At 52.1% G+C, this 6,734-nt stretch overlaps 1 long non-coding RNA gene across 1 annotated transcript; it reads right to left on the bottom strand.

Annotated features, from left to right (window-relative positions):
- Nucleotides 1–1,686: 1,686 nt before the first annotated feature.
- On the bottom strand, nt 1,687–6,448 carry LOC140661344 (uncharacterized). Its single transcript, XR_012045713.1, has 3 exons — nt 6,370–6,448; nt 4,739–4,879; nt 1,687–2,557 (listed from the first exon to the last, which is right to left on the bottom strand). It is a non-coding gene; the product is annotated as an uncharacterized lncRNA (long non-coding RNA).
- Between the last annotated feature and the right edge of the window lie 286 nt (nt 6,449–6,734).

Genomic DNA, 6,734 nt, shown 5'->3' on the forward strand with positions numbered 1-6,734 from the left:
GCTCCCCGGGCACCGCAGCGCCCAGAGCTGGGGATGCAGGAACAAGGGACAGGTCCCCCTGCATCAGCCCGTGCTCAAAGACAGCGGTTCCTACAAAAGACATCGATATTCTTCAGCGGTAATAGGTGGATTAGCAGCTGTATTGTGCAGCAAAGGCACTCGTGGTCTGGGCCGGGGTGTGAACCAGGCACGCTGCTTTGCTGGGCAGGCAGGCTGTGGCAGAAGCAGCAACTGAAATGCAAAGCAGGAAAGAAAATGGGGGGGAAGAAGGTATTTATATACAATAAATATTTAATACTGCTTAGCGTTTCCTCCTGAAGAAACTTATAGCAGGGATTAATTTTTACACATTCTGCCTGCTCCGCTAACGCCCTTCAGCAAGGTTAATCTTTGCCCAATGCAAGTTTGAAAATTAAATCCACGGTGGTGTACAAACTTCCTGTGTAGTTTGATTCAATTTCTTTCATTCGCCACCAAAATGATCTATGCGTTTCGAATTCACAAACGCTTCCTCTCAGAGCAGATAATTCACGAATAGACGCGCCCCTCCTTCCTTCTCCCCCTCTCTCCCTGTTGTGTATCTTAATTAACGTTTCAAGTCTGGCAGCTTTTTGATTTCCGTTTCAACAGGGTCTCTGATCAGCCTGCTTGAAAAGAGAACCTTAAAGAGGGACAATTTTTTTCTGGTGGCTGCTCCTGCTTTCTCCTGAAATTCAACGTCCTGCCGGCAGCAGCGAGGAGCAGCTCCGGGCTGGGGTCCGACCTGCAGCGGGGATGCTTCAGCTCTCGGGGAGACGGGAGCTGAAGCGAGGCACTTTTCAACCCAGGCTTCATTCTGGGACCCCCAGCAGACGCCTGGATGTGAATTATCACTGCAGTCCCAGAGACCAAACTCTTCACCACACTCGTGTACGTGGCCAAGAGACCACCCGTGGCAGAGGGACCCCACTAGCTCACGGTCCCCGCTCAGCCACCCAGGTGAAGTTTTTGCATTTACAAAGGCACAGCCCGTGCATCCGTTCCCTCCGGGTCCCCAGGCGATGGCCCAACCGCGGCCGTCCCCATCCCTGGGCTGCAGGGCAGCGCTGCCGCCCAGCACCCGCCTTTTGCAGGGCTGGGATCGTGGCTTGGCCACGCTAGGGAATGTCCCCAAGGTCAGGCTGGCAGTCGGCACCAACACGACGCTCACCTGACCCGGTTGCTCTCTTGAGCACCCCAGGGTGCTCAGGGAAGGTCCCCCAGGTGCAGCCCATGGCTCTGCCCTGCCTGAGCCCGGGAAATGGAGAAAAAGGAAAATGTGCCGAGCTAAGGAACAGCTGAAAAAAAGCCAAGCACAGTGCAGAAAATTTCCTGCAAAGAAGAACATCTTGTTGTCAAATTAACATATTAATAATTAGGTAGAATGAGAACGTTAAGTCCCAACGCAGGGCCCAAAGATGGCACGTTTGCTCTCTGCGTTCAGCTGTGTCAAGCAGCAATTCCAGGAGTGCCTCTGAGCGTGACAGCCTGTGCCTTACAAGATGTAATTTTAGCGCTTCAGAGGTCTTAGTTATGCATCTCTTAAAAAAACAAGCATGTTGGCTTCTCTCTGAAGGAGAAAAACAGCTTCTTCTTTAGGGTTTTCGTGTGTTTGATTTCTTTGGGGTGTTTATTTTGGCTCTGGGCTATTTGAGAAAACCCATTAAATACAAGCATAAATTGCTAAGTTTTGTTTGCTATGAAGGTAGAAACACGCAGGGCCTGTCTGAACTATTGAGTTTGTGACTCTGGAGAAAATCACTTTGCTGCCATGATGCCCCAGGATGGAAAAAATCTGCAGCCAGAGAAGTTACAAGGAATAAATGAAATGGCAATAGGTGCCATAAATAAAACTACAGCACACTAACACTCCCCCTGCTTTGGAGATCAAAAGCAAAACCAGCTTTCAGTGCTGTGACTTGGGGAAAACCCAGTGAGACCCCCAAATCCAGCAGGTTGATTATGTGCCCAGAGAAGATGCTGGTACTGAAGCTCTGCTCGATGTGAGAGGGGACCGCCATTCCCCCCAGCTGGAAGCACCGAGGGAAGGATGAATTAAGAGTAAATTATTTCCAAGGCTGTAACAATCCAAAGGATTGCTCCATGGTGCTTTGGCAGGATAATCCTGGTGGACCGGAGCTCGGTGCTGGTGATTTTGCAGTGACAGTCCCCCGTCGGTTGCTAACTGGGGCACAGCATCCTGTTGCTCTGAAGGAGAGATGGAGACCAGCCCAGGGGAAAGCACTGCAGACCTACCGTGCATCCTGGTACGTGGCTGTAAGCACTGAATGCCAGGTCTGGTGTTCAAGCTTTGTGTTTTCCTGTCATTGCTCAAGTCACAAAGCTGTGCTTTTGTACTGTAGTGTCAGTAGTGCCTCCAGGTTGAAGTCAGAGCTCGGATTAAGCCAGGTGCCTTGAAAAGCATTAAAGCTCTGCAGTTTTGTGCCATTGTGCAACAGCAGGAGAGCAGCACTGGTTAAACAGTGACTGACAGATGTTGAGAACGTTGGCCCAGGTTGGCTTCAAAGGTTGCTCTTGCCTGAAAGTAAAGAAAATACATGGAAAGAAAACAGAAAAGGAGGAAAAACCAGAAGTCCCCACTGCAGTGACACGATGAGTTATGGGCGATTATGATAAACCATTGCTTCCCACCTCCTGCTGTTGCACTATGCGGCATGGCAGAGCAGAGGGGGAAGCGGAGCAAAAAGGGAGAGCAGAAGAGGTGGCTGCGTCAGATCAGCTCAGATCCAGCCCTCAGCAGCACCAGGCGGCTGCAGGGCCAGATCCTGCCCCAGCGCCCGCGGCAGGGCTGGGCAGAGGCTGTGCACCGGCTGCCCCAGCTGGGTGAAACACAGCTTTTCTCTGGAAAGAAGAGGTCGGGTCACACAGCAGCGGCAGGAGCCAGGATTGTTGAGTATTATGGAGAACGAGCACAGCTGACAGCCCTTGCACTGATAATTCCCATTACTGCTGCAAGCTGAGACATGGCTGAGCATTTCCAGCCATGCTGCGAGTGAAGGTCCTGGGCATCGCTGCTGCTGCCGGACGCAGCCTTCACCTGAATCCCGGCGGAGGATGGGACGTGATGCTCTTGGCAGAGGGACACAAGGCTTGCAATGCCAAGTGACACAAGCAGCAGCCTGATCTGACTCACTGCTGTGGCAGCAGTCTGTCCTGCTCCGATCACCCATGTTAAAAAAAAAAAATATCTAGAAATTGTCTGTCTGGTGGAGTGCCTAGCTGGCAAGAAAGCCGGAGCAGTGAATTTGCAGCAGCACAGTTCCTACGCAAGGTGTTAAGAGAGAGGAATACGTTTGACTTGCACTGTATTAGGTTTTGCTAGAGGCTCTAGAGCTTAATTTACAGGTGGTGGGGGAGAACTGCCAGGAGGCATCTCCAGCTCACTTGCTCTTTCTTACAGAAAGTCATGGAGAGGTTGGGTTTTCTTGCCCACCCCGCCTGAGCTGTGGGTCAGATCGGTTCTAGTCTTTTGATTAAGACATTAATAAAAAAAAAAAGTCAAACGAGGCCCAGCTGTGGAGAAGATGCTGGACAAAAAGCAGCTGAACAATGAAAATAGCTCTAGCTTGCCGTGTATGCTGCAAAAGTCTCACTCTACCCAACGCTTCACATATTCTCTTCGTGCTATTCCTCTCCCCTTCTCGTTATAGCCTCCCACTTTGTCTTGCTGTTTCTCTCTTTCCAGGAGAGCTTTAGTCACGCTAAGGAAGCCCAATACTTTGTATAAAACACCCATTCACAGTTTTTCTTCTAGGTTGTTTGCCCAAACTCACCTAAACCATAGGGAAGAAATGCCCAGGATCTGGTCTCTAAATTTAATCATAGCCAACACCTCTTTTTTAGCCATTTTTATTTTTACCGGTCTCATGTAAACATGGTATTTAAGGAGCCGGGAGGAGCATCACTTTGAGACATAATAATAGAGCAGGGTGCATCCCAACCAAAGCTGTCGCGTCTTGCAGAGAGCAAACGGTGTGATCGCGGCGTGTCCCCACACGGCGCAGATTGGGCTGGGAGCGGTACATGGCAGAGCTGTGCCCTGTCCCCCGGTGTCCTGCACCCCCTGGCCCGGGCTGCCGATCCTGGTCCCCTTCCCCACCAGCTCCCGGGAGGAGCAGGAACGTGCCGGTCACCGGTGCAAGCCCCAGGGTCGAAGCATGACTAAGAGGGAGCAGCATTTTGGAAAAGCCGCTTTGCACCACGCCGGGCGGGTGCTGCCGGGCGGCAGCAGGGCTGGCAGATGGCAAACCCGTGGCTCCGTCCCAGCCTGCCCCCGCACACCGGCTGCTCCCACGCAGCCCTGGCCAGGAGGCACCTGCACCGGCGCTCCATCCCGTGCGAGCGACGGGTGCACGAGGCTGCGTTCCAGATGGCCTCCTGCCCCAAGGGTAACCTCTCAGTGGAGTCTCAGGCAGCTAATATATGGCTGAGCTTATGCTGAGGGCTCTTTTCTCTGCCCCACTGCCTACTGTTACAAACCACGTAGGAACGTGCTGGTTTAGGGACAGCCGCTGCTCCACCAGCTGAAGCAAGCTAAGGGGCTCTGAGAAACGAGACGGGGAACCAACAGACACACAGCTAGCATGAGGACCTGGGCCCCTTCCTCCAGAACAGGGCTAAAAAATAACCCAAGAAAGAAAGAAAAAAAAAATCCCATTTTACCAGCAGAAAGCAAGTCACACAGCAATTCATGTTTTACCTTAGGAAGCAGCCAGGAAGCAAACGTACACATCCTCATGCCTGGGTCAGCTCAGGTAACTGGATGGGAAAAACTCTTCAGGCTTCACTTTCTTCCGTAGTACACAGAAGTGCATAAATCCCAGCCTAGTTAAGCCCCTGCCTGACAGAAAAAAAAAATGACAGGCAGAGCAAAGCAGACTCTGGTAACCTTACAGCTTCCCCTTCCCCTGCCCAGGCTGGCTCAGCGGCTTCTAAAGGCTGTTGGAAACGCAACCGGGCTCAGCTGCGCTTGGTTCACTCTCGCTCCCCGGGTTGTACCCGGGGAGACCTTTGAGGGGAGACCTCATCGCTGTCTACAACTGCCTGAAAGGAGGCTGGAGAGAGGTGGGGTCGGTCTCTTCTCCCAGGTAACAAGGGATAGGACGAGAGGAAATGGCCTCAAGTTGCACCAGGGGAGGTTTAGACTGGATATTAGGAAATTTTACTTCACTGAAAGGGTGGTCAAGCATTGGACCAGGCTGCCCAGGGAAGTGGTGGAGTCCCCATCCCTGGAGGTATTTAAAAGCCGTTTGGCTGAGGTGCTTAGGGACGTGGTGTAGTGGTGGGCTTGGCAGTGTTAGGTTTACGGTTGGACTCGATGATCTTAAAGGTCTTTTCCAACCTGTGCGATTCTGTGATTCTGTGATTCTGTACCGGGGGTAGGTGCTGCTCTGCTCCCCCCGCCCCGGGGCTGTTCTGGGTCTTGAGCTGGGTCCTCTCGCTCTCCTTGCTGCATCCCGAGGGTTGAGCTGCTGACCCTGCCCTCGTGCACCATCCCCGAGGTGGGGGAGGCAGCCGCGATGCTGGGGCCGTGCCCAGGCGAAGCCCTGGGGTGTGCACGAGTTTGGGTTGAGCAGTCCCATCCTCACCCCGTCCTCAGAGCAAAACTGAGCTGTCTGGGGTGCTCAGGCCCTGTTTCAATAATCTGCTGCTGTTTTCTGTTGTGGATCTTCCAAAAATCACCCTCCATATTGCACTTAGCAGGTGGAGTTACTGCATCGTAGCTCTAGCACCAAATCATGGACTTTCTGTTATATGAAAAGAGGCGAAAAATACGCCATGGCTTCTGTGTCTGGCAGCTCCAGAAACAGCCAAACCCTCGCTCAGATCTCTGCTTTTTCCTAATGGCAGATCAAAGCTCCTCTCGCCAGTGAGACCCCAAGGCATTTGCTAGAAACGTTTGCTGCAACCAGCAACAATCGAGTGCAAATCACAACTGGCAAGTCAGCACAGACAAGGTTAGCGTCACCTTGAAGCATCATCAGGATCGAAGTTAAATCTTTCTAGCCAGGCCTAAGTAATTAAAGCTATTTTCCCCCTAGTTTCTTCCCCCAGCTGTGGTACCTTTGCATTTCTGGGGTCCATTTGGATGACGATTTGGCCATAATACCCCAAGATTTCCCAAAACTACTCCTATAAGCTAACTATATACTTACACGAAAGGACTTTGGCTCCTTATCTGAACATCTCTTAATCTGAGATCTACCACTAACTGCAGCCAAAGAATGGAGGGGAGAGGCTGACGGGACACACAACTTGCCTTGGTCACTGCAAAGCTTTGTGCACAGAGGTAGGGTTGTGCAGGCGCACGTGTGTTTGTACTGTACGTACCTGCTGCATTGCAAATAAGGACACATTTTTAAGGTGCGAGCATCTTCCTGAACCTGCAAACCGGCAGCACCAACCGAACGTTCTTTGCAAGAAGTCCCTGAGAACCAGAGCGATGCAAATCCAGCAGCAGTGGCTGGCGTTGGCAGACAGATGCGTGCAGTTCCTTACAGTGGTTTCCATCCAGGAGCCGTCGTCTTCTTGCACGTCCCTGGAGTGAACGCGCAGGGGGTAAGGAGGGGATGATGAGCAAAGCGTCCCCCGCGTTGCTTCCCCCGTGCAGCAGCGCCCTGGGGCTGAGACGTGAGTTTGGGGGTCAAGGAGCCCATTAAGAAGCTGGAGAAACGTTTTATTTTCCCTTTAATTCA

The sequence above is a fragment of the Ciconia boyciana genome, chromosome 18, assembly GCF_034638445.1.
Source record: "Ciconia boyciana chromosome 18, ASM3463844v1, whole genome shotgun sequence".
Lineage (NCBI taxonomy): Eukaryota > Metazoa > Chordata > Aves > Ciconiiformes > Ciconiidae > Ciconia > Ciconia boyciana.